Raw genomic sequence first — 26,948 nt, 5'->3', positions numbered from 1 at the left:
CTGGCCCTTGGTCACAGTCCAGCTGACCCAGCGTGGAGGGGAGCTGAGCTGAGTTGGCTCAGGGCTTTTTGCAGCTTTCCTGGTTGTGCAGCACAGTTTCTCTTTCAGCTTTGCAAGGCCAGATCACAAATCCTGAGCAGCCCTTTCCCTTGTGTATCCTTTTGGCTGCTTCCTGGAGGAGTCTGTGCTTTTTGCCAAGAACATTCTCTAGGTGCAAAAGCTTTGCTGCTGTTCCTTCCCAGCCCTTCCCAAGTGTTGACAGAGTGAGACACAAGTGCCTGAGTCCCATTCAGAGCCAAAAATGAGCATCCTGTTGATTGTGTGGTCTGGAAAGCGTTCTTAGATACTGCTTGCTGCCTTGGTCCCACAGAAGGTGGTGAGGAGAGATTTCTCTCCTTTGCTCTGTGATGCCTTCAGTACCTAATAACCCCCCATCCCAAAAAAAAAATCCCTGAATAGCCTTGAAGTTGTTGGAGAGCAGAGTTTAGGATGCATTTATTTCCTTAAGATTTGCTGTTGCTGTATTTACAGTGTCTGCAGAGACATGATGAAGTGCAGCTCTCCTTTTTGGCTGTCTCCTGCTGCTCGTGCAGCAGCCTGGCCCTGCCAGGAGCTGTGGGTTCCCTGCAGGATTGATTCCCTGCAGGACTGGGTGGTGCAGGGCTCAGTGCTGGGTGCTCCCTCCGAGCATGTTGCTCTTGATGTGCTGTGGCAGGAGCATTGATTTGGGACACAGAACATGGGCAATTATGACAAGCTGCAGGTATAATTAGGAGTTGTTTATCTGGTGTATCCAGCTTTGAAGGCTGTTTTGGCTGACAGGGATTTGCAGTTTTGGTAGCCTTTCTTTCCAAAACACGTGAAATTTGCTGGGTTTTTATGTGGATGACTTTTGTCATGGTTACCCCAATGTGTAAAATTCCCAGAGGGATTTCCTTCTCAGAGTGCAGTTGGTGGCACGGAACAGATTGATGGCATTGAACAAATCAGCTCCAAAACACTGTAGAGGGAAAATCAGCTTTTGCCTATTAGTGAGAGCATTTCATTATTCCAGTATCCCTCTACCTCTGCTACTTATTTTCTTTTCCTCTAGCAAGAGCATATATAGAAGCACATGCGACAGTTCCTGAAATTTAAAGCTGTTTGGTGTCCAGTGTGAGTTTCTGCACCTTCCCATTCAGTGATCCATCCATTTGCACTTTCCATGGCCTCAGAGCTGCTGGCAGAATTGCAGCTGCTACAGGAGAATTTTGGTACCAAGTGGTCACCTCACCCACGTGCCCTTTCCCTGCACCTGCACAGGACAAAGAGAGCAGTTCAGACAGCCAGGCTTTAACCATGAGGCCAGCAGGTTTTCCTGCCTCCAAAACATCCCTGCCTCAGGAAAAGAGCCATTCCTCCAAAATGTCCCTGCCTCAGGAAAAGAGCCATTCCTCCAAAATATCTCTGCCCGAGGAAAAGAGCCATTCAGGAACCATTCTTCCAAAACATCCCTGCCTGAGGAAAAGAGCCATTCCTCCAAAACATCCCTGCCTCAGGAAAAGGAACCATTTCTCCAAAATGTCCCTGCCTCAAGAAAAGAGCCATTCCTCCAAAACATCCCTGCATGAGGAAAAGAGCTATTCCTCCAAAATATCCTTGTCTGAATAAAAAGAGCCATTCCTCCAAAATATCCCTACCTGAGGAAAAGAGGCATTCCTCTAAAATATCCTTGCCTGAATAAAAAGAGCCATTCCTCCAAAATATCCCTACCTGAGGAAAAGAGGCATTCCTCCAAAATATCCCTGCCTCAGGAAAAAGAGTCACTCCTCCAAAATACCCCTGCCTGAGGAAAAGAGCCATTCCTCTAAAATATCCCTGCCTGGAGAAAAGTCACTCCTCCAAAATCCTGCCTGAGGAAAAGAGCCACTCCTGCACTGTCTGAAGCATTTTCATTTCCTTGGCTGGAGCAATGGCACTGTCAGTGACCAATTTGGTTAAAGTCATGTCAGATCATGTGGTTTGAGTGCTGGTAATTGAATGGGATAGGAGGAAATGCTGTAAAACTCAGCTCTGGCCAGGCTTTATCAGACAGTGCAGTGAGAGGGGCTGAATCAAAATACATGCAGAGAAAAGTTAATAAAGATCATGAAACATCTTCACGTGGTCAAATCCAAGGGCTCCACGCCGTGAGCTGTCAGGGCTGTGAGCAGCTGTCCCCAAATTTAAGGAAATTACAAAATTGCCACAGTTCCAGCTGTGTTTTAAGTGCTTGGGAAACACTGCAATCCCAGGAAATCAGGTTCCATATGCTGACTGAAATGGAGGGTTAGCATCACCTGGCATTTCTCGTGGATTAACCCTTCAGCATTCCTGACAGTGCCACTGGAGATTGCTGTGCCAATGTCCTCCAACCTCCCAGCCAGCCTCAGGACATCCTCTGTGCACCACGCTGCTCAGAGCTGCTGCTCTGAGATTCAATGTGACATTTTTAATGTATTCTCAGCTTCTGTTCCTGAAAGAAGCTTTTCATTTTGGAAATAAAGGGAGAACATTTTAGGAAATGTTTCTTTGCAGAACAACTGCACGCTGCTGGCAAAATGGAAAGGGATTGCCACAGAAACAAGTCTGACATACCAAGTGCAAGGAGATTTTGTGTTTGTTCAGACTGAGACTTATTGGCATTAATCAGCGTGTGCTTTTAAACACACAAAAATAAGTTTTCTGTGACTGTGTTTGAATATGTGGATATGAAATGTGTAGGCTTATTTTCTGACAAATGCTGAGAAGGGCATATGGAGCTCCAAAAAGCAGTTTCAAAGACAGGAAGCTGAAATGCACAGAATCACCTTGAGATTTGTCACCACCTGGAAGAAAAGAGGTGTTCTTCACCTTTAGGGGTACTTAAACATATCCTGAAAATCATTTTGCTTTACTATGCAAAATGTAAGAGAGCTAATTTTGAAGGAGAAACATTCCTAAATAATTTCTGCTATTCTATCTGTGTGGGAAGTTCTCCTTAGAGGGCTGATATTCACCTCTGTGTGTGAGGACAGCAAAGAAGTCCTGAGGGGGTTGAGCCCTTCATGGGACCCAGGCTGTGCAGGGCTTCTGCTGATCCCTGCAAGGCTGATGTCCCAGGGATCTGTCTCTCTATATTGATTTATATATCACGGTCTCAGGTTGCTGCTGCAGCCCTGGCTCAGCTGGGGCACACACAGGGAGGCCCTGAATGCCCCAGGGGGGTAATTGAGCAGCCCTGCCTCTCCCAAGACTCTTTTCCTTCCTCCGTGCCCAGTTGGGAACAACAGATTTTGGGACCTGGATTCCTTCAGATTTTCAACAAGCTGGTGTGGATTGCTCTAGGATTTGTGAAGGGTGCAAAAGTTTGGGGTGAATTCCTGCCCTGACTGAAGGGAGCTGCTGGTCCCCGGTGGGTGTCAGGTCCTGCTGGCTGCTGTGGCTGTACAGGTGCTCTCACTCATCAGCAGAGCTTTTCCTAATTAAAATTTTCCTAATTTGTGTCACTACCTCTGCCTTCCATAGCACTGCATAATTCGTGACACTTCTCCTCAGAGCACAGCTTGAATGTCTCCTGAATTTTGTTTCTCCATGACCAGAACCCTCATTCTCATGGTCAGAAAGTGAAAGCTGCAATGTAAGACTCTTACTCAATTTGCAGGAGGAGATTTACAGGAGCAGAGCATAAATTACAGGCCAGGAGGTTGGAATGAGGGGCTAAAAGCAGACTGATTTTATCGTGAGGTTTGTGAGCCCAATGAAAACATCACAGAGGTTAAAGCCAAGTTGTCCAGGACACTGAGTGGCTTACACTGAGAAATGAGATATTGTTGTGTTACAAATATTTCCTACTGAAGTTGTTAGAAAGATACCAGATTCTCTGGTTATCCCTGCAACTGCAATACCTTGAATGCTTAAAGCTCAAATCTCTTCTAAAAGGTTGTTTTATGTTATATTAGCATGGAGTTGAATTATTAGAATGGAGACAAAACACACTTGCAAACAGCAGATCAGAGGCTTATGGGGGGCAGGGGTTTTATGTGGGTTTAGATCCCAGCCCTGAGATTAGAGCAGATGAGGAGGAAGGCTGAGAACATTGAATGCACATTCCCCTGTGGTGTGCCTGCCCCCTGAGCATCCATCTGCAGGCACAGCCCTCTACTGACACTGCAGGGCTGCTCCATGCAGGGCTGCACCATGCAGGGCTGCACATTGCAGGGCTGCACCATGCAGGGCTGCTCCATGCAGGGCTGCACCATGCAGGGCTGCACCATGCAGGGCTGCTCCATGCAGGGCTGCACATTGCAGGGCTGCTCCATGCAGGGCTGCACATTGCAGGGCTGCACCATGCAGGGCTGCTCCATGCAGGGCTGCACCATGCAGGGCTGCTCCATGCAGGGCTGCACATTGCAGGGCTGCACATTGCAGGGCTGCACCATGCAGGGCTGCACCATGCAGGGCTGCACATTGCAGGGCTGCACCATGCAGGGCTGCACCATGCAGGGCTGCACATTGCAGGGCTGCTCCATGCAGGGCTGCTCCATGCAGGGCTGCACATTGCAGGGCTGCACAGCCTGGTCCCAGCTCTGCTGGGCTCACTGTGCAACCCCTTCCTTCACTTACCAACATGATCTTCCCCCAAGGAGGGAAGGAGCTTTGCTCAGAACCCCTTTGCTCCAGCCCCTCCAGCCCAGGCTCAGTGTGGGTATCAAACTTGTCATCATTTGCATCCACTCCTAATCATCTCCTCATCACTGAGCTCTAGGATGGATTATGAGAGTGCTGGATTTTTTTTTTTTTTTTATGTCCGCATGCTTCAGGAGCTAAAATCAAGTTACTTTGCACGTCTTCTTTTATATATAAATATATATCCTGATGTTTAGGAATATCCTAGCCAGGAAACAATGAATCCCAAATGAAATGCAAATTTTGATGTGTTTCAGATTGCTCTTGAGAAGTGTAAATGGGATGTTTGGGGTTCCTCACATTGTAAAATATTAAACTAAGAGAAGTTTTAAAATCTACACAAAGGATGCAAATGGGTAATTTACCAGGGGAAAAGTTATTGTCCATAGTAGTGATCAGGTGGGACCTCATGCTTCAGGGAATGTAGTGACTTCTGAGAAAATGAATTCCCAAACCCAAAGAATTCCTGTGGAATGTTATGAAGTAAATACAGAAGTAAATGTGTGGCTTTTGCTGTTTTTTGGGATTGATTTCTATTTTTTTTTCTTTAAGTGAATATTAACTCCTGCTTCTATTTCTCTATTATTATAGTTTAGGAGTATTAAAAATGGATAGGGAAGACCAAAAGTCCTGAAGTAAGTTATTTTTTGCCTGATCTGTGTGATTTTAGAGTCCAAGAAACTGGGATATTGACTCTTGGAAGAAGAAAACAAAAAAAGAGAAGTCCCAGTCTCTCACTTATTACAATGTTGAATCAATATGTTTGGCCTGTGAAATGTTTTCTGGGATAAAGCAAAATGCCTCTGAAGCAGAATTTTTCTTCAGTACATCATAATCTACAGCTCATCCAAGCATAAGGGATCAATAGTGCTGTGTCTTGTTAGGTAATCATGAAACTGGAGGAATATATTAAAGTAGGACAACAGAAAATGAGCCTTTTAGGGAACTGTTTGGTTTGGGATTTTTAAAAGCAAAGGTAATTATTGTAAAGCCATAGAACCTCGTTGTCCATTGAAATATCAATATTCCTGTGAATAGAAACTCTGCATTTACTGGACCTTTCTTGCATGGTTTCTGTGAGTGTTGGTGAGTGTTTTTATATATCCCTGTGTGTGTAAATGTGCATCACTCAGATTACTCTGTATGACAACTGTTACTGTTATTTTCTGATATGGCAAGACTGAAAGCTTGCAATACAGTAAAACTCTCTGTAGCTTTGAAGCAGAATTTAGTGTAGCTGAGCCCTGTCTATTGATCCAGCTTTGGAGGTTCCCATGTCCCCTGTTCATGTGTGGCCACCCCTGGGGAAGGGGAGAACTCTGTGGGCACCCTGTCAGTACCCCACTGAGTTAAAGACAGCCCGAAACTCTATTTTGTTAAACTGAAAATAAATTAAAGAGCTTAATTTTGGGATGAAACCATGGCTGGCTGGCGCACGAGATGCTGCTCTCCACCATTGGCCTCTCCATCCAGGCTTCCAGAGGAGGGGAATTGTTCTGTGACATGGGAGTGGGAGGGGGAAGGATCAAGACTTCCACCCTTACATTTCTGAGCACTTTCATTTGGGCCAGTCTCCACCTGTAATTGCACCCCTGCTGTCATGCTCCACGTTCAAGAGCCAAGGTTTTGCTGGCAGAGGAAAAGAGCAAAAGTCTCGTTCTGCATATGTGTGTTGATACTTACAAATCTAATTATGATATCAAACTTTGGTGATGATTGTTAAATATGTAACTGTAAAAATGTAAGAAGCACACCCACACATCTTCTTAATTTTGCACATTTATATAGCAATTTTTAAGTGGAAATAAAACTAGTCATAAAAGTGAGAGCAGAAATACAAAGTGGAATGAAAGCAACCAACAGTTTTAAATTTTTATATATATATATAATTGCTTTAAAATATTTTTATTCCACTGTCTTTTGTGTGCCAGCATTGAATTCTGGGTGCAGTTGCTTGTGAGCTCACAAAGTGGTTGCAGATTTGGTGAGTTAGTTGATAGTAATCACACACTTCAGGTTTTCATGGGAATTTTTTGGATGTGATGCCTTGATCTGTGTGTCATGGGAAGGTTTGGGGGATGCAACTCTTTGTTCTGATACTCTCAGCTGCAGAGGAAAGTGGAGCTATGTCTGTAATTCAGGTGAATAAATGCAAAAGTCACCTGAAATGGATGTTGGTGTTGGACATTTTTGAGACTGACAGATTGTCCCAGTTATTGTCACAGTGGGTGCTGCTGGTCTTCAGATCCTGGTAAAGAAAGTGTTCACACCAGGCAAGGCATAGCCCAGGGGCACAAACTGGGTGGGCTTCAATACTCAAAATCAGTCTGGGTTCTTTTCTGGGGGCTTTCTGGGGTTTTTTCAATTTTTTTTCTCTTTTTTTAATTGGTATAGGAAAGCAACTGCCTGCACATCCCTTGTTTCCTAAAGCTCGTGATGCTCAGTTGTGGATCTGCTGTACAACAAGAGCATCCTAAACAACACCTAAACCCACCTGATTGCTCCCATGAAATCAGCCTTAACCTCTTTAGCTGTTCTGCATTCAGCTGAATTCTGAGTGAGCTGGATTTATCCTAAATTATCCCAATGCTATGTCCCAAAAGAAATGCTCTGCTTCCTTCCCTGTGGGAGATCCCACAGCTCAGAGAGATGGGGGCAGCTCAGGTGAGGGACCCTTTGAATGTGTCCAGAAATGGGTTTGTTTTCTCTCCTGATTTATTCTGTCTGTTGGGCTCACAGTGATGCTTGGCTGCAGCTCTGCAGGCCTTGAAATAAATGAGAATTGTAGGTTTGAGACAGAAAGCAGATTTCAGTCCTTTCTCTCTGCTCTGAGGTTGTTTGCAGTTTAATTTAATGGTTGTTTTATATTTCCATGATGAAAAACACATTGGTAAAGCTGACCTGGCCTGAGCTGCTGTGTTCTCCACGCCCTTGCCATTTCCTCAGTGGTGGTGGTGGTGCTGTCTTTGGCAAATCCATGAGCAAAAGCTGGTTTGGGAGAGAACAGGCTATAATAATTTGAGCCTATCCAGTTAGAACAAAGAGTTATTTAAAAGTTCATTTAATCTTAAGGTTCAATCTGATGAAGAATAAATTTGGGATAGTTTATAACAGCCCTGTGTGTGTATGCATGGAGATGGGTGTGTGTGTGTATTTCCATTTATATGTAAATGCAGACTTGCAGTTCATGAACTCCACATGTTTTTCAGAGGATCAGAATATTTAAAAATCTTGATGACCATTAATTTCTTTTGTAATTTAAGTATTCATTTGCAAAATGGGGTAAAGAACACAGACGTGGATGGTTTGAGCTGCTGGGACCAGGAGTGAGCAGTAGGGAGGGAGCACGTCCATATAACCTGTGTGGGGCTATAAACAAATTAGCTTGGGGACTGTTGCTTTCAAAGCAAGTATTAAGTTGTCAGAAGTTGAGGTATATATTAAATGGCTTCATTATTAGAATTTGGTTACTACTTATGATTTATAAATCCATCTGTTAAGATAATTTTAAGAAACAGCAGCACATCATTAATAAAAGTTCTCAGTTCAGCAGAGCAGCATGCAAAGCAAACATTATCATCTTAGGCCCGGTTTGAAACAGGGAATAGGTTTGAGTTCTAATGGAATTATTTTTTAATGGAACATTTTATTTTCATAGTTTTGTAATGCTCCTTTCATTTCCTAGCCCGGGGCTGATACAGCTGCCTTATCCTCTAAAAGTCGGAATAAATGGAATTTGCTCGGCCACGTGGGAAAGTCGGGTCTAGATGAAGACTCAGGGTCGATGATTTCTGTCTGAGGAACAAGAACAAAGCTCTGGAGATGCTGTGTGTTGGCTGAGGGGTTGTGGAGTCCCTGGTCAGCTGCTCCAGAGCAGCAGTGCTGCGGGCACGGCCTGAGCTCGCTCCTCTCTGGCAGGAGCCACCAGGGCTCTCTGCGCCCCAGCACAGAAACCCCCTGGCATTTGCAAAGAATTCAAAAAAGGACAGGGAAAAGGAGAGAAAAATAAAAAATCAAAAGGGAAAAAATAAGGAAAATAAAAGGAATACAAAGGAAAAAGAGCAATGGTAATTTGCAGATGAAGCACTCGATGCTGTACCTTACAGAGCATTGTCTCTGTTTTCAGGGAGTTGAAAGGACAGCCTACATAAATTTTTCCCCCCCAACTGTGACTTCCTGGTTGCTCCAAGTGATGCCCCTAGGTCAGTGAGAGGGGTCTGGCTGTGCCACATGTGAGGGCAATGAAACCTCCCCAGGCTTGGGTTACATGCATTTCATTAGCAAGTGCAGCGTGCTTTTCATCCCCAAGTCCTGTGCTTTTCTCTCAGCAGGAGTGATTGCAAACCCAGCATTTCTGGGTGCAGAAGGGCCCCGGGCTGGGTGTGTGGCTGTTGGTGTGTTGGGTCTCTGGTGCTGGGATGCAGCAGGGCTGGGCCAGCAGGGAGGGCACTGAGCAGGCCACAGGCCCTGTGTCCCAGGCATGGCAGGCTGTCCACTCGGCTGTCTGTCTGTGCCCAGACACGTGCAGGATGGCCCTGGGACAGCCCGTGCTTCAAAGGACGAGTGCACTCTTCAGATTTTCAGTCTTCAGATTGTTTATTATTTCTTATCTACAGAATTTTCTTTCTGCCCAGCAGAGGTCTGACCAGCAAGGCAGCCAAGGGCACTCTGACCTCCCATGGGGCAGTCGTCTCTTTTTATACTAAAAACTACATACATCATATTTACCTTTATTTTCCAATGCCTTTCACCCATATTAGCAAGTGCACCTTCACCATGGACCAATCCCAAAGTGCCAACATCACCACAGAAAATGGATGACAAGAAGAAGAAAGAAGGACAAGACATGCCCTGATCCCTCCATCTTGTCTCCTACTACCCCTCTGTACCAAAACCCTAAAATCTGTATTTCACCCTGTAAATACTTAATTCTTACACCATTCATTCCCAAGTGACTCTCATGTCCTCAAACAGGTGGCACATCCCTAGAGGGATGGAAGTAAAGCCACCAGGTGCTCCTGGCAGCATTCCAGGATTTCCGAGCCCCCCCAGGGGTTCTCTCGGTAACTCTGGAGTGATGTGCTGAGTTCCCACAGCCGGCTGCTGATGGAGCTGAACGTTGGAATTATGGCCCTGAGTCCCCCCGGCCCCTGTGGGTGTCCCTCCCCTGCTGGGTGCTACAGGGAAGCTGGGATTCCTGGCTGTGTGTCCTGACCTTCCCTGGCACGCCTGCCCAGCGATCCTGCAGAGCCTGCATTTATTGATGTGTGAGCACTGGTGCTGGTGACAGGGCTGAGTGATGGAGCTGTTTAGTTTCAGGGTCCTTGAATCAACAATCTGGGTGGTAGCACAGCCTGAGAAAAGCTGTAGTTAGACCAGACTGATTTCACACTGAGGATTATTTTTTTTTCCCCAGATCCAGAAAACTGGTACCTCTTATTTAAGAGCCCAGGAGATAAAGTCATTCTGGAAAACAAATAGACCTTAGGCTTATCTGTGTCTCTGGAAGAACATTGCTAAAACTGAGAGAAAACAAATATTACTAGCAGGATTAACTTCCCTTTGAGAACCAGCAATATCCTTTAGAGATCTTGTGACCACATTAGTAGCTGTCCTAAGATATAATTTCAATTGAAGTTCTTTTCCTTTTCTCACCATCTCATTTCTGTGGCCATCAGAATGGCTCAGGTCACTGAGGGCTGTGACAGTGACTGGCCTGAGCACCTGGGATACCAAACCCAGCAAAGAGATCTGGGTGAGTCTTCACTTATCTGGGGCTGGGAATGTGATTTATGCCATAAAGAAAACATTTATAAGGAGTGCAGTAGAAAAGGAAATTAATACTATAAAGCTGTCATGAGGCATTTTAGTCAGAAATGGAACCAAGGCAAAGCTGAACCCTTTGCCATGGCAAAATGAAGTTCCTAAGGAAGTTATGAAACCTTGTGCCTAACCTTCCACCGCTCAAGGACATAAAAAAACCTCCAGAAGTTCACTTGCTCTTTGCTGCAAAAACTCAGTTGATTTTGAGGCTGCAGACTCATATAGAGAAAAGAATTGGGAGTGTTTTCCCTTTGTGATTCTATGAGTGTCTAGTAATTAGTGCTACAGAAAAATACTGATTTGATGCACTTGCCCTCTTGGATAGTTTAATTTGTCCTCAGATGCCCTTTGTCCCTATCCATCTGCAAGGTGAACAGCCACTCCTCACTGCTGAAGCTGTTTGCTTTGCCTGGACTCAGTCCTATGCTGGTTTTTAGGGTTGCACCCCTCGAATAAAGCTGAATTAATCTGTACCCTTTGCTGGAGAGTGTCCCCAGCCAGCTGATCCAGTGTGCTCAGTCTGACTGAACTCCTCTCTGGATGCACGGGGAGAGGTGTTGGTGTTCCCACAGGGGTTTTAAATGTCAGGACAATGTACCTGGGGATGCCCTGAGTCAGCTGGGTGTGTGCTCTGTGGGAAAGCACTGCTTATAGAGATGTGCTCAAAATGCTGCCTGTCTCTACATTATTGTAATTATTGTTTCTGCTCCAATAATTTAAAGTTCTAAAAAATCACACCATTTCCCAGTGTAGTATTGGTGTAAATTTCAGCAGGAAAACCCAACCAAGCCCATTGATCATTTAACAGAGGTGGCTCAAGGAGTTTGTGCCTCTCCCAAATCAGCTGAAGGCTTTATGCAAATATTTGTGAGCTGCTGCTGAAGGAAAAGAACCCCACATAATTTTTACTGAATGAGCAACCTGTGCTTAAAAACATTCCAATGCCCCGTCAAGATTAAATCCCTAATCCAATAGCTCTGCTGTAATTTTTTCTCACAGCAAATAAGAATTGGAGAAACTGGATCACTTCTGTTTTGCCATCCTAGAGTGAAGTACCAAGAGACAGAAAAAATAGATTTCCCCCCACTCTCCCCCTCTCATACCTTGGGTGCTGCCATCTGGAGCCTGTGCTATTTGGTAATATTAAATAAATGCAAAACTAATTAATTCCTTTCTGTCAGGTTTTTCTCATTAGGGTAATAATAACCTTTCAAAGTTTGTCATTCACCAGTCAGCAATGTGCCATATGCTTGATGTCACATGATAAAAAGTATTCTCCATTTGCCATGCTCTGGAGTGCCTTAGTGCTGCTCGGGATAATCATTTGTTTCTCAGGGATGTTCACTGACATATGCCACAGATGCATTGATTGTTTGCTAATACACTCTCAATCCCATCACTGCACATATTTTTCAGCAGAAATGCTCTCATAAAGATATTTCTTCTCCGTGAGCTCCAATTCCATTTGATATTAATGCCTAATTCCTACTGGTGCCTTTGGGGGAAGATGTGTTAAACCTGCTGAAACTTGGAGCATGTCAGTGTGGCTCCCATGGCTTTGTCCAGCCCTGTGGTTATGTCCAAAGAGATTGTTAACAACCCCCTTTTCTCAAAATCACAATTTTCTCCCCGTCTAAATGTATTAATAAGGATTTACACAGGCAAAGTTAAATTGTAATTTCTGAAACTCTGTGTCAGCATTGTTATAAAACAGTTGTGTGGTCATTTGTGCAACAGGTTAATAGCTCTGCCTGCAGTGGGGACAGGGCTGCAGGAAAGACAGAGGAAGCTTCATCTCCAACTAAAGTATTTAGGAATCCTCCTTTGTTTGTATTGCATTGAAAAATAAATCTGTGAAAATTTGAAAAGTGTAAATCAAAAGCTGTGCTGCTTTGGTAGGAGAGGAGCTGGTTCAGCTGGTGCAATAACAGCTCAGAACATAGAATAATAACATAGAACATAGAATAACAGCACAGAACATAGACTAAAACAGTGTGTGACCATAGAATCCCAGTGTGGTTGGGTTTGGAAGGACCTTGAATCCCACCCAGTGCCACCCCTGCCATGGCAGGGACACCTCCCACTGCCCCAGGCTGCTCCAGCCCCAGTGTCCAGCCTGGCCTTGGGCACTGCCAGGGATCCAGGGGCAGCCACAGCTGCTCTGGGCACCCTGTGCCAGGGCCTGCCCACCCTGCCAGGGAACAATTTCTTTGCTATATCTCGTACTTCTGTCAGTGTGAAGCCATTCCCTGGGTCCTGTCACTCCAGGCCATGTAAAAATTCCCTTTCCACCTTTCCTGAAGGCCCCTTTAGGTACTGCAACACTCCCAAAGTCAAGGTGTAGCCTTTTCTCCACTGAATATACTAAGAAAATTCCCATTAAATATTTTGTTTGTGGTATTTTCTGGTATTTTACTTAGGATATGTGAAATTAGTCATATCTGAAGGAGTTTTATATTTAATCTTTCTGTCTTTATTCTGCAATGAATTCAGCTCTTTTCTGGTGTCTGTTCCACAAAAGCCAATTCAGGCTTAGCCACTCACTCCTGCGGCTCAGCCATTTTGTGTTTTGATTCCTAATGGCGGAGTTGTGAATATCCTGTTCCAGCTGCTGCCTCGTGGGTTGAGGTCTCCTGCTCTTGGGTCACCCTTTGGATTGATGTGGAGTGAGTTGAGAGCAGGAGCTGCTGCCGTGGTGCCTCTGCCTTTGGTGGCACTTTCCCGAGTGACCCGGGATCAATGCCCTGTAACCTCCTGAGAGGGGCTCACAATGGGATATTCACAACCCTGGCCCACAGAATTAAAACTGGCAGCAGCAGGCTGGCCTTGGAAGTCTTAAAAGGCAGAGCTTGCTTGCTGTGAAGGAGATGCAGTAATGGACTGGAGGGAGGATATCCATATCAAAGCACCACCTTGTTAGCAGGGTGTCTCTTTATTGCTGTTGTACTTTAAGAAATAATGAAAGGAAATTCTGCCTGCCTGTTCCTTCCACGCTGCAGCCATCTCCACAAGGGATACTGAGGTTTCACTGCCCTGAAATGTGCACTCACTCCCAAATTAAGAAATGGGACTGTTTGCACTGTGCTTTTCGAGAGCAGATGAAGCCTTTATGACCCTGGGTTTTTTGGGTTTGTTTTTGTTCTTTTTTTTTTTTTTTTGGGTTTTTTTTTTTTTTTTTTTTTGTTTAATGATGGTTGTGTAAAGACTAAAACATGCAGAAAGTACATTCATGAGGATAACTTTAAGGGGGTTCAGAACAATCAGTGGAAGCTGCTAAAAACAGTCAGTCATGCATTTCGGTCATCACTTTTAACGTTCCTGATCAGAAATCCCCACAAAGTGTCTCAGAAATGGAGCCAACCAGAGGTTAACTCATCAGAGTCAAAATGATTAACAGAGAAATGTTTGTTTGATGCAAGAATTGTCTTCAAATCCGTCTGGTTTCCCTCCTAGTGCTGGGAATAAAGAGTGATCTTGCCAGCTCTCAGCCTTTCAGTCTCTGCCCTGCCAAGTGTGAGAGAAGAGTCTGTTTTAAGTCTTCTCCCATTGAAGTTACTCTGCAGCGCAGCAAAACTGTACCAGCAAGGAATATTGCTGTTGCACTTCTCTCCTTCCCCCTCCCACTCTCTTTTCCAGCATTTTTGTAGTCTTTGGCTCTGCAAGAGGAGCTGAAGCCCCTTTGGACTGCGGCGCTTCACACGGAGCTGCTGAGAAACAAATGCTGCAGCTCAAGGGAGCTGCTGGAGGAAAAGCTCCCTCTGAAGCCTTATCTGAGCCACAGGCATTTTGTCAAAGGTTTCCCAGTGCTCCTCTGCCCTGCTCTTGGGATAAATCCCTGCTATACAGGGCATGCTGCATGCACCTGAAGCAGCTGCTCTGGCATAGTAATCCACTCAAAAAAGAGGGAAAATTATGTGATTTGTCAAGAAAAAGGTGAGAAGACCAGTTGGGTGTATCGGGGAGGACTGGGAGGCAAGGATGTAGTTTTTTTCAGAATAAAAGGGGCAGGACAGGGTTGCTCTGCACTCATCTGACTCTGCTGTACCTGAGCTACCTCAGGCCTTGGAAGCAGTTTTGACACAGCAACTTTGTCCAGGATTGGCTCCTGAGGCTCCCAGAGGGAATTCCTGGCTGTCAAACAATGCCACAGCTGCTTGGTGTGTGCCAAATAAGAATTGGAGAACTTGTGTCACAAGAGAGGCTCATGGGGCCAAGTAGGAAACTCCTGATGGATCTTCTTTACTCACGTTGTCATCCCACAACAGTGGAATGGGCTGGAAGGGACCTTAAATCCCACTCAGTGCCACCCCTGCCATGGCAGGGACCCCTCCCACTGCCCCAGGCTGCTCCAGCCCCAGTGTCCAGCCTGGCCTTGGGCACTGCCAGGGATCCAGGGGCAGCCACAGCTGCTCTGGGCACCCTGTGCCAGGGCCTGCCCACCCTCACAGGGAACAATTCCTCATTCCCAAGATCCCACCCAGCCCTGCCCTCTGGCACTGGCAGCCATTCCCTGGCTCCTGTCCCTGCAGCCCTTGGCAATTGTCTCTCTCCATCTTTCCTGCAGCTCCTTCAGGCCCTGCAGGGCCACCCTGAGCTCAGCCCAAAGCTTCCCCTCTCTGTGCTGAATACTTTCATTATGTCTCCAGTGGTCAGTTTTTATGCATCTCTCAGGTGAGAGGCAATGGTGGACGATTTAGGGCAAGAATAAACTCTAACTGTGAAAGAAGAGCTGTGTACCCTATTGCCAGTTTGGGGGAAATAATGAATGAAAATCTGTTCTGAAGGACACAGTGTTGGAATCAAATTTTCAACAGCATCTCCATCACTAAATAGGAGAGGAGATGTGTGATGTGCAGCACCTCTGTGAAATCTTCTCCTCCAAAGTATTGAGCTCTTTCAGGTAGTTCAGTGTTCCGCTGATTGATCCAGGAGGATCTTGTAAAACAATTAATGTCAAGGGGCTGAGAAGGTGGAAAAGAAACTATGGGGCAGACTATGACAGAATGAGCCAAAGCAGAATGAAGTGGGGCTGAGTTTGTAACTGACAGTTGCAGTTCAGCAAAGTGATCTCTGGGGCTCTAACAGCTTCCTTGAGCCCTCAGTGCCAGGGGTGCCAGGCAGCCTGAGGGAGGGCACTGTAAGGGACAGGCACAGGGCACTCAGTCCTGTGCCCCCAGCCTGGGTGTCTGTGCAGGGCTCATCTCCACAGCTCAGCAAGGACACAGTGCAGTCAGACAGGCAGCAGAGAAGGGCAAATAAAGCTGGAAAGGATGGGAGCTCATGCTGCAGAAAATGAGACTTCTCAGGGTTTTGGAAAGAAGGGTGAGGGGAGAGTATGGCTGAACTTTGGGAAGTCACAGGGGCAGAAGCTGAGGTGAATAAAGAGCAGCTCCCACCGTCAGAGATTTGGGAGTTCTGGATGAAACCAGAGGAGGGAGAGTGACATAACATCACTTTCAAAAGGATATAATGCAAATTCATGGACAAGATTCAAGGTAGATCCTAGCAGGAATGAGCAGGAATGTTCCCCTGATGCCTTCACCCAGAGCCTGTGGGATGGCCCCTGGCAATGGCCCAGTTTGTGTGCCCTCCCAAACATCCTCTGCAGTGTCAGTGGTGGTCACAGGTGGCTGTGCTCATTCAGCTGCTGGGGCATGGCAGAGTGGGACATTCCTCATTAGCTATGCAAAGCTGTATCATTACTGAAATGCATGCAAATAGGTTAATTAGGAAAGGAATTAAAAATGCAGTGTTCACTTTAGTTCACGTAGGTTCCAGCTGGTAATTTGTGTAGGGAAAAGGCCATGGAGCTGGGGATGGAAATGTTGCTGTGTCTGTGCAGGGAATGCTGAAGATGAGGGCTGGAAAGGCATCCCCTCCTTTCTCTTTTGGAGGAAAGAGGTGATGGGAGGGCAAAAAGGCTGAACAGAATCCTGTGGTTGTTATCAGTGGGGCATGGTGTGAGCCATGTATTAGGTCTGTTTGGAAAGCAATGTGAACTTAGTGTAATAGGGGACTTTCACTTCTGTATCTATCATGGAGTTCAATGGTGATGGCATTCTGTAGGGAAATGAATGCAGGGTTTAAATATCCAGCTGTATACAATTTTCAATGTGCTTGTTCATGGCCATAGGACCATCATCTGAAAAACATTTGGGAATTTTGCAGAAAAACATTGTGACACCACCTAGGCACTTTTGTATATGAAAGTGTAGCACTATTTGGTAGGACTTTTTTGAAATATAACCTTTTCTTTTTAGTGTAAAAAGTGCCTTTCAATTGCTCCATTACTTATGGAGAGGCAAATAAAGCAATTCCATAGAAACAAATCACGATGAACCATAATGGATAGCAGCACCATAGTCTCTTTGACTTTCCCTCTGTGCACAGGTAACAAAGCCCAGAACAGAATTCTATAGGAGGAGGAAAGTCTTGAGCCTTAAATACTAAAAATGAAGCTAGCAAAACCTGGCTGGTAGTTTGTGAGCCAAGCTTAATCTTGTCTTCTGCTCTTGTTGCTCTTGGTTTGCAGGTTACGATTAGCTGATGGCATTTTGAGGTGTAAATGAGTCAAGTTTTTCCACTGGGGTTATTCAAATTTCCGTGAAAATATGTCTGGATTGAAACTCCTTTGGGTTGCAGCTGGGAGACTTTGGCTTTACTATGAATAAAGGAGGATCCAGATCTTAAAGGGAGGCTCCTTAATGCCACTTCTGCTTCTGCAGCACCTTCTCATCACCAATTCTCAGTTATATCTCACAGAGCTGGGTACAGGGGAGCCCCAGGAACAGGGCCTGATTAAAGGCCCGTATTGGCCTTGGCTGCTCCAGCAGGATTTCCCTTGTTATTATCAAGGAGTGTGGATGCATCAGCTCTAACAATGGTCTCTGCCAGCCTGGGGATTCCCTGCTGTGCCATCAAACCCCCCGTGAGAGGGGCTTTTGAAGTGGTGCAGGGAGCCTGGCTCTGCGTGGTGCTGTGGCTCTGATTGCTGGGAGCAGCAGTGGAACTGCTCTCACCGATAACAACTGTGTGAGAATCTGCAAAAACTTCCTGGGCTCTGCAGTGGTGGCTCTTTTTTTCTCCCCTTCCTGGTGAGAATGAAGGCTCAGCACAAAGGAGTGGATTTGCAGTTGGTTCAGATCACTGTAGTCCCACTGAAGCCAACCAAGCTGAGCTGATTTACACAGAGTGTGTCCAGAGGCGCTCCCAGCTGATGGCATTTTAAAGCAGTGACATTTAAAATGAATCAGTGCCACTGTGATGGCATTGCTCTCCATCACCTCAGGAGCACAACAGCTTCTCCAGGAAGCCAGGTTCTGATAAAGCCCTTCCCACTGAATTGTGTGTTATCTGGTGAAGAGGTTTTTTCTAATAAAAAGTTTGTTTCCAATCCAGTACTTATACCAGGAGCCATAGATAATAATTTTTTAAAAAATGGTTTGACCTTTTGTGAGAAATGCTGTAAACTTTTTGCAGCAAAATATTGATTTTAGTGTATTTGAAGAAAAAGAGTTGCAGGATTCACCTTAGTGGGAGTGAGAGTCAGAAGCCTAGGTGGAAACATCTGCAGCCAAAACTCTGTCCTTCAAGGGTGCTTGCTTGATGCAGTTTGAAGAAATAATTCTAAATATGGATTGGAAAGAAAATATCAGCTGAGTACAGTTTAATTAGTATGCTTTTTAGGAGCTTCCAGCATGCTGGGTTGTGGCTCTCAGTGTGAGCACCCTCTGAAGAGCCTGGCAGTGGGAGAGCAGAGCAGAGGGACCCTGAGGGTGCTGCTCTGGGGAGAGGGGCTGCAGGAGGAGAGAGCCCTGCCCTGCCAGATCAGTGCTCAGAGCTTTGCCACAACTGCAGGGGAAACCCACAAACACTCCAGCTTGCTTGGTCCTGAGTGTTATTAATAAAAACAGACTTTATATTAGTAGGAATGGAGCTCTCTGCAGTACAAGACCAAAACTTCACCAAGATATCAGCTGGCTATCACCTGAGCCTCCATGAAATTTCCCACAAAATAAAGATTCAGGCTTGTGGCTGGCAATCATTACTGGTTTGTCTTACTTCAATCCCCTCTCCTTTTCTTTTTTTCTTTAATTCAGACTAAAAAATCTGCCCACTACATGTCAATAAGCTTCTCCTGCCTTTTAACTTCCATGTTATCTCTAAATGTGCTGGTTTTGCATGAGTTCTTCTGTCTGTGTAATCAACTAATTATCTCTTATATCTTCAGCAGATAAGACAAAGAAAAATTAAATTAGAATGAAACAGTAACAATTCTTCTAAAGATCAAAGTGTAATGATAACTACAAATTTTAACATGAAAAATTATGCAGTGTTGCCTGAACAGCACGGACTTCACATAGCTTTCCTGTGGTCCAATTGATTATTTTGAATTATTTCCAGTGTAAAATGCCCCAACCTCTGAGTAAAGTGAGTGGAAAAATACTAGAGAGTTAGGACTAGTCCAGAGTTCAACTTATGTATAAGTTAGTGCATTGATTTATCAAGACAGCAGTTAACACGGGATAGAAAATATTTCAATTTACTGCTGTTTTCATTGCCTAAAATTCAGTAATGGCCTGCTGTGACTGATACTTGGAGAGAGAAGGGTTGTGCAGTAGTGGTTTGGGGAGAAAATGGGTGCTCCACAATAAAACCAACTATCTTGGGATGCAGCTGGTTCTCCTGGCACGTGGCTGAGGCAAAATCCCTCCTGTATCAGTTTGAAATTCAGAGTTTGAAATCAGTGCTGCAGGATGCTGATGTGGTGTGGGTACCATGTCCAGGCAGTGCTCCTCTCTGTGAGACCTCCAACATGAAAGCAAAGATATCTCTGATATGTTTGAGTTTCCAAGAGCCTCTGTCATCGTTACACATTTCCAAACTCTGGTTATGATGAGCCAAGCGCTTGGCCTCGATTCCTTGCTTCCATTCAAATTCAGGTGGTGTAGCAGAGATGCAGCAGCTTTGTTACACCACTCCAAAGTGTCTGGGAACATTATTAAAACTGATAAAGTGCTTGTCTTGTCTTTTAGGGGAAACTGGGCCTAACCCAGGCCTGATTAATCATGGCCTGGCATCACCCCTGGCCAGCACAGGAGAGCTCAGGGCTGAGCCCCAGGCCTGCCCTGTGCCCAACACACCTCTGAGATTCTGGGAAGATTCATCCTGAGGGATATAAGGAGATTCCTCCAGGTCTTTTTGGTGCATGGGACAAAAAGACCACTTTTCCTCTGGGCTGCAGTATAATTGTGTGTGCCAAATGCACTGTACTGTGTGTAGGGCTTGCACAGGTCTGCAAAGGGGCCAGGGTTGCTGTAGGAAAGGACAAAGGGGGCTCTGAGGCACTGCACCTCTCCAGCCCTGCACAGGCTCCTTTCCAGAGGGCTCCTTTAGAACACCCTGGAAATGCTGTGGGAAAGCTTTTGTACTCTGTGCTGCTTGGTGATGCTTTTCCATTAAATATGGGGAATTCAAAACAAAGCTTGTTTTTGATACGGGAGAATGAGGGTTCTGGTGGAGACACTTTTTTTTCTTTTATATATACATATATATATATATATATATATATATATATATACATATACATATACATATATATATATATATATATATGCAATGCATTTACTCTGTGATTCACCCAGGAGAGAGGGAGCTGGACAATTTCCCACATCACTCCAGGATTTGTTGGTTGCCTTATGCACAGCATCCTAGGGACACTGAATGAGCACCAGGGATTTGCCTGCAGAAGTTTAACCCAAGTGCATAATCAGCCATCTCCCTCTGTACAACAACTACAGGGCACACCCTCATTTGTTCTGTAGCTCTGGGAGGTGGAGGAGTTTGTACAGTAGGCTGGATGTTATTCAGTAAAATATTCTCTCAGAAGCACATACTCTGAGACAGTTATTGTGCAAACAGATTTTTATCTGAATGCCAGGACGTTCATCTGGCCCCTTTCTCTGCCTGTGTGAAAGCACTCTCTTATAAAACTTAAGATGAAATTAAGATGGGGATAACCTTTTGTGGGAATGATAACGAGGTCTCTTTTCTGACAGATGATGTCACAGAAAAATGTGTAATGGAGCATTTATTTGAGAGAGTAGATTTACAGCTGTCACTGTCTGTTCCAGAGCATTGCCCTCCCTAACAAAGGGTTTACAAAGAGACTGGAGAGGGACTTTTCCCAAGGGCATGCAGTGATAGACAAGGGGGAATGGCTGCCAGTGCCAGAGGGCAGGGCTGGATGGGACATTGGGAATGAGGAATTGTTCCCTGGCAGGATGGGCAGGCCCTGGCACAGGGTGCCCAGAGCAGCTGGGGCTGCCCCTGGATCCCTAGCAGTGCCCAAGGCCAGGCTGGACACTGGGGCTGGAGCAGCCTGGGACAGTGGAACTGGATGAGTTTTAGGGTCCCTTCCAAGCCAAACCATTCCATGATTCTCTGGTATCTCTGTGCTGCAGAAGTGTGCAAATAGGCAATGGACTCAGCTGAGTGAAAGGGATTTCTTTGCCTCTGCCATGGTCTGAGAGCTCATAAATGCAACCACTGCAAGGTGTGCCTGCAGCAGTGCTGCAGCTCAGACCAGAAGTCTGATTTCGGAGGAATCCTCTGAGTCCTCACTGAGAGGCTCTGGCTGACAAAGCAGAGTGGTCTGTGTGTCAGCAATGGGTACTTGGCACCAACTGATTTATTTGCTTGAAGATATGCTCCTTTTGAGTCACCCTGCATCCTCCTGTAGGCAGGATTTCTGGGTGCTTTTGAGTGGCTGCAATTGCTCATACCTTAAAACTGCATGAAACTGTAGGAGTTGTCTTGCAATTCAATTTCCTACAACTGTAAACCCATCCAAAGGAAAACAGGAGTGTTCAGAGGAGCACAGGTCAGTTCAGAGACAAGCTTCAACTTTTTTCTTACTTATTCAGAGCTTGGAAAGTCTTTGACATTGCTGTCTCTTGCTTGAAGCATCATGTTCTTTGATCTTTATGTTGTCTCATCTTTATCTGCTCTGTTACAATTTCTCTTGCTTTTATAGTGTCTGTATTTTTCCTTATGATAAGTTTTGCAGCATTATAAAATGTCTTCAAGAATTACTTTATTGTTTCAAGCCCTCAAGACATTTGTCTTTATTCCACAATCTGTTATTACCTTCAGTATTATGCCACCTTCTTTCCTGTCTCTGTTGCAATCTCTGCTGGTGCTCTTCGTGTTTCTGCACTGTGGTTCCTCTCTTGTCCACACCAACAAATTAATTTTCAGTCCTTCCCTGTATATACTTTTCTCACTCATTACTTTTGTTGTCTGCTTCGTCCTACAGCTCTCAGACTGAAACATAGAAAACCAGTCAGCTTCCCTGCAAATAAATCAGATTATCCTTCCCACCTCAGATAGGCCCTTAGGGGTACCTCAAACAGCCTTCTTAGAAATTCCATGGGTTTTCTCCACTGTCCTGCAGATTGTGATATGATCATCTATCAGATGAGATCCAAATTTTGTGTCTCTTCAAAAGGCAGGACTGGCTGTGAGGAGTTAGCACACAAAGCAATTCTGGCCTGGATGAATGAGCACAAAGCGAAAGCAGCCACGGTGCCCTTGAGGGGAAGCGTGGTAGTGTGGTGTGTGTCACACAGCGTGTCCCCTGCCCGGGGAGGTGTGCAGGGGGTTTGTGTCAGGAATGGCTGGTGCTGGCAGGAGAAAAGGGAGGTGGCAGTGCTGCTGTGTGCCTGCATTTGTATGGAGAGGAGCAGGCTCAGCCTCAACAGACAATTGCAAGCATGCTCTGAAGGAATATTGCTTCACTCAACTAATAAAGGAATGCACTGCTGTTTGTGCTGCTACCAGCAGTAATCAGTTTTACTTGTTTGTGGGGAGCAGATTTGTTTCAGGACCTGTCAGTAAGACTTGAAATCTTGGTTAACATATGTGTATGGTGAACTAGAGCCTGGATTTACTAGAGACGTGAATTAACAGGCTCCTAGATTTTAAGAGTTCAATATGATTTTTTTTCTTGCCTATCCCCTTTCAAATGCCTGTGACATCAGTATGCTGAGAATGCTCTGAGTGGATTTAAATCCTTATTTAGCTGTATCTTCTGGTTGTCCAGGGAATTCTACAATGAAATATGTCAAATTTTTCCCATTAGTGCTGTGCAGATTGAAACACAGATGCTGGCTGTATTGTGATCTAAATCTCTATCAGATGGTCTAATCTGGCTCTAGACTTCACAGAGACTTTCAAAAAACCCTTTAGCACTTAGCTTCTGATAGGGCAGCTTTAAGACTTGTTAAATAGGTTACCAAGCTCATGTACCCAGCTCTCACTTTTTGCAGATTAGAACAGCAACAGCACTGGGGGGAAGGAGCCCCAGTTTGTGCTGAAGAGGGGGCAGGGAAGGAAGGTTTGAGAGGGTGATAGCCAATGTGGTGGAGAGATCAGAGCTGTATCCTGAACTCAGCAGATAGGACTGCAGTTTTTCTGCACCACTGATATTGGAACTGTTTTTTGAAAAATCCCTTTATGCTCTGTATTGAAATCAGACTCATAAATAGAGCTCTCTTATGGGGAATTCAATGTATTTCTTAAAATTCACTCTAAGTTATTAAAATGTTTGGGAAGTGTATACCAAGAATATTACTGCCGTGGTATAAATGTGTTGCACCTTTTGGTCAAAACTCTAGCATCTTCAGAAGGGAAAATAAAAATAAATGGTAGCAAACAAAGAGCAAACAAACCATGGAATATCATTAGGGTTACAATTGATGCTGTTGCTGTTCCTGCAGCTCTGACAGTGTGATCATTTTGGATAAGTGTTTTATTAAGACTGAGAGCCTGAATCTCCTGTTCATTTATATTTAGGAACTGAATTGACGCATTTTAAAAATAGACATGGTTAATATTCTGAAATAACAAAGAATATGTGGAGTTCAAGGTGTTCTGAACTGCAATACAAAGAGGTTGCCTCTCTGAAAATTAGAGAGGATCAATGTGTGCATGTACTTTGTTATGTTAATGGATGCTTCGAGCAGCACCACAAATTATTGGATGTCTAGCAGACTCCTGGGATTGCTTTGAGTATTTCTGATGCTCTTCATCAATCTGTTCAGTTATTCCTCTCAGTTTCTGAGGGCAGCTTTCATTGCTGCAAATTAGATCTCTTATTTGAAAGGAATCATGTGTTTGAAAAGATAAAGACAACCCCCAAATCTGGCCCAGATTTAAGATTATTTTTCCCTTTCTTTGCACTCCATTCTTGTCAGTATTCCAAGCTACATCTGGGAACAGTGCTGCAGATTTCTGAGCTCAGGGTATTCCTTCTTCTCATTCAGACAATGTATGGATTGCACAGTGCTTTTATGTCTAAGTCATGCCTGCTCTACACTCACATTACCACTAAAACCTGAGATTAATTCATCCAGCACAGTAATCGTGGCATTTAAAGACACCATGCGCCTCGATGATGCACTATGAGAAACTGTGATTTAAGTTAAATGTTAGCCTGAATTTTGCTCTTTGACATTGTTTAAACAATTTTCCTGTCTGTTGGCATGTCAGTTTAGACAAGGGAGGGAAGAGTGAACAGCAGAAGATGTTCAATAATACAAGGCAGTGGTCTTCCCAACTTTGATCTGGGAGGAGAGATTGGGATGGCACCTATTGCTGCCTGGGCAGATTGCATTATTAGGTCACCTTGCAGAAAAGTAATTTAACTTGTTAATTAGTTGTGAGATGTTTCAATTATCCTGGTGTCTGGGAGCCTGCAGCCTGCCTGTGAACGTCTCCACCTTTGTTATTGCAACCTGATTTATCCAAAAGCAAGACAGACTTTTTGATGGTTTAAGGCATTGCTCTAAAGGATTTATTTGATTTGCAATTGGTCCCTTCCTAATGAAGAGCAGAACAAGGGGGAGCACAATGGTGCATCCCAGACCCCGCTGCTCCAGCCCTCGGAGAAATGATTTCCACGGAGCCACACCTTTCAGACAGAGCACGGCCAAGGTTACAAGGAAGGGCTCCAGCAGGTTGTTTAAGCCAGCAGAGTCACAGAACAGCTGTTTTGGGGCTTCCCTTCTCAAGGGTTGTTGTGAAGAGCAGTAGTGACAACAAACCTTTAACTAATATTCTACAAGAACAGGAAAATTTCCACAAAAGCACCTTTGCAGGAAGGTAAACTTCCAGTACAAAGCACTGCAGGTAACTGGGTAAAAAATGTATCTGGGGCAATCCTGGTCACACCTGGAGCTGGGTGGAGAAGGGATTGAGAGCAGCCCTGGGAGAGCCCTGGGGGAGCTGTGGGGCAGAGCTGGCCCTGCCCCGGCCGTGCCCTGGGACCCCAAAGCCCTGCCCTGGGCTGAGCCCAGCGTGGGCAGCAGGGAGGGGATTCTGCCCCTCAGGTGAGACCCCACCTGCAGAGCTGCCCCAGCCCTGGACCAGCACAGCCAGGACCTGGAGCTGCTGCACAGAGCCCAGAGGAGGCACCAGGATGAGCAGAGGGATGGAGCAGCTCTGCTGGGAGGAAAGGCTGGCACAGCTGGCATTGTTCACCTGCATAGGAGAAGCTTTGGGCTGAGCTCAGGGTGGCCCTGCAGGGCCTGGAGGAGCTGCAGGAAAGATGGAGAGAGACAATTGCCAAGGGCTGCAGGGACAGGAGCCAGGGAATGGCTGCCAGTGCCAGAGGGCAGGGCTGGGTGGGATCTTGGGAATGAGGAATTGTTCCCTGTGAGGGTGGGCAGGCCCTGGCACAGGGTGCCCAGAGCAGCTGGGGCTGCCCCTGGATCCCTGGCAGTGCCAAGGCCAGGCTGGACACTGGGGCTGGAGCAGCCTGGGACAGTGGGAGGTGTCCCTGCCATGGCAGGGGTGGGATGAGAGGATGTTTAAGGTCCCTTCCATCCCAAATAATTCTATGATTCCAAGCCTGTGGCTGATCTATTTGTAGCTATAAATTCATTGGCTTCACACGAACTCAGAGGGAGCCACTGCAGTCTCCTCCCGAGCACGTGCTGCTGCACAGAGCTGCACTGATCCTCTCTCAGGAGAGTTTTCTCAGCAGCTCAAGGATTATTTAAGCCAGAGATGCGCTGGGTGTCTGGGCTTCACCCTGCTGAAATGCTCAATGCTCAAAGATCACTCAGGCCCACATCCCCTTTATTCCCAATGCCCAGAGGTGTTCTGACTGAGGGACAAGCTGCTGTCCCCAGCACCCCTGTGCCAACAGCCTGAGTGTCACCCCAGGCGCAGAAGGAGCTGTCCCTGTGCTCCTCTCTGCTCTGCTGGGAGCAGTGCAGAACAGAGGGATCAATATGGAGAAATGAGGCAACAAGCATCACATCAGAGCAGGCCCAGGACTGCATGAGGGCTTTGGAGAAGTGAGAGGGAAAGGGGTGAGGCAGGGGCAGAGCCAGCCTGGATTTTCAGACAGGTCAGCACTGTAGTGTATAACCTGTGCCTTTGCCTCTTGAGAAAATGAGATTAAAGAGCTCTGTCAGAGCTCTGTAGGATAACACTGTACAGCACAGGCCCTTTGGGCAAGAGGGCCCCAGCCCTTGTGAATTCTGAATAAAACAGCAGAATTGTGCCATTGTCAGCTTCTGAGAGTCTCTGAGGGTATTTATTCTGTCTGTGTCTCCTTGGTGCAATTGGAAGGGGCACAGTTTGTGAGGGGCGAGATTCTGAAATGGGTAAGAAGGCATCCAGGGGTTCATACAGGAAAGCAATTGGACCCCTCAAAATAAAGTACTATTTTAGTAGTGCTAAAAGTACTACTTTTTCTTTTGTCCTTCTGAAATTTGGATGAGAGATTATCTTTTTCTGGTTTAATTATTCAGTTTTATTACCCATTTTGCAGACTATCATTCAGTGCTAACAAATGATCTTCAGTAAATGGAAACTCCTGGTTGTTATAAAGATTTAGTTCCTGGGAAAGACGAGGTAAAAAGCTGAAGCTGAGTGGAGTGTTTATTTCTGAAAAGCAAGGTGTGAAGGGATGCTTTCAATTTCTCAGGATACGGGGAGGGTGCTTTCCAAAATGAATCCGTATGAAATGGGAATTTCTAGAACAATCTTGAGAAAGATATTTAACAGGATGTCTGGGCACTCACTGAACTTTAAAAGGTGTTATATGCTTAATCTTTTAAAAGTAATATTTGAGAAAGGGAGAAATATAAAAGAGCAAATCTAGCATATGGTTGGCTGGTTAGCACTTCTTACTGCAAGGCTGTTTTTGCTGTACTGTTCCTTCCTGCCAGACTGCTAAATCTGAGGAGTGAGGACTTTCTTAGAGCCTTTGAGGGCCCTATTCAGCCTTTTCCATACTAGAGAAATGGAAAGACAGCAAACTTTCTTGTTTCCAAAGAGGAGTCAGAACAGAGCAGCCTGTGGCAAGAATTTGTGCTGAATCTATTGTGCCATGGGCTTTGCCAGTCTCCCTTTCCTTGCCTGCTGGG

Source organism: Melospiza georgiana, chromosome 14, assembly GCF_028018845.1.
Source record: "Melospiza georgiana isolate bMelGeo1 chromosome 14, bMelGeo1.pri, whole genome shotgun sequence".
Classification (NCBI taxonomy): Eukaryota; Metazoa; Chordata; class Aves; order Passeriformes; family Passerellidae; genus Melospiza; species Melospiza georgiana.
The sequence above is the reverse complement of the archived record's forward strand: the minus strand, read 5'-3'. Positions refer to the sequence as shown.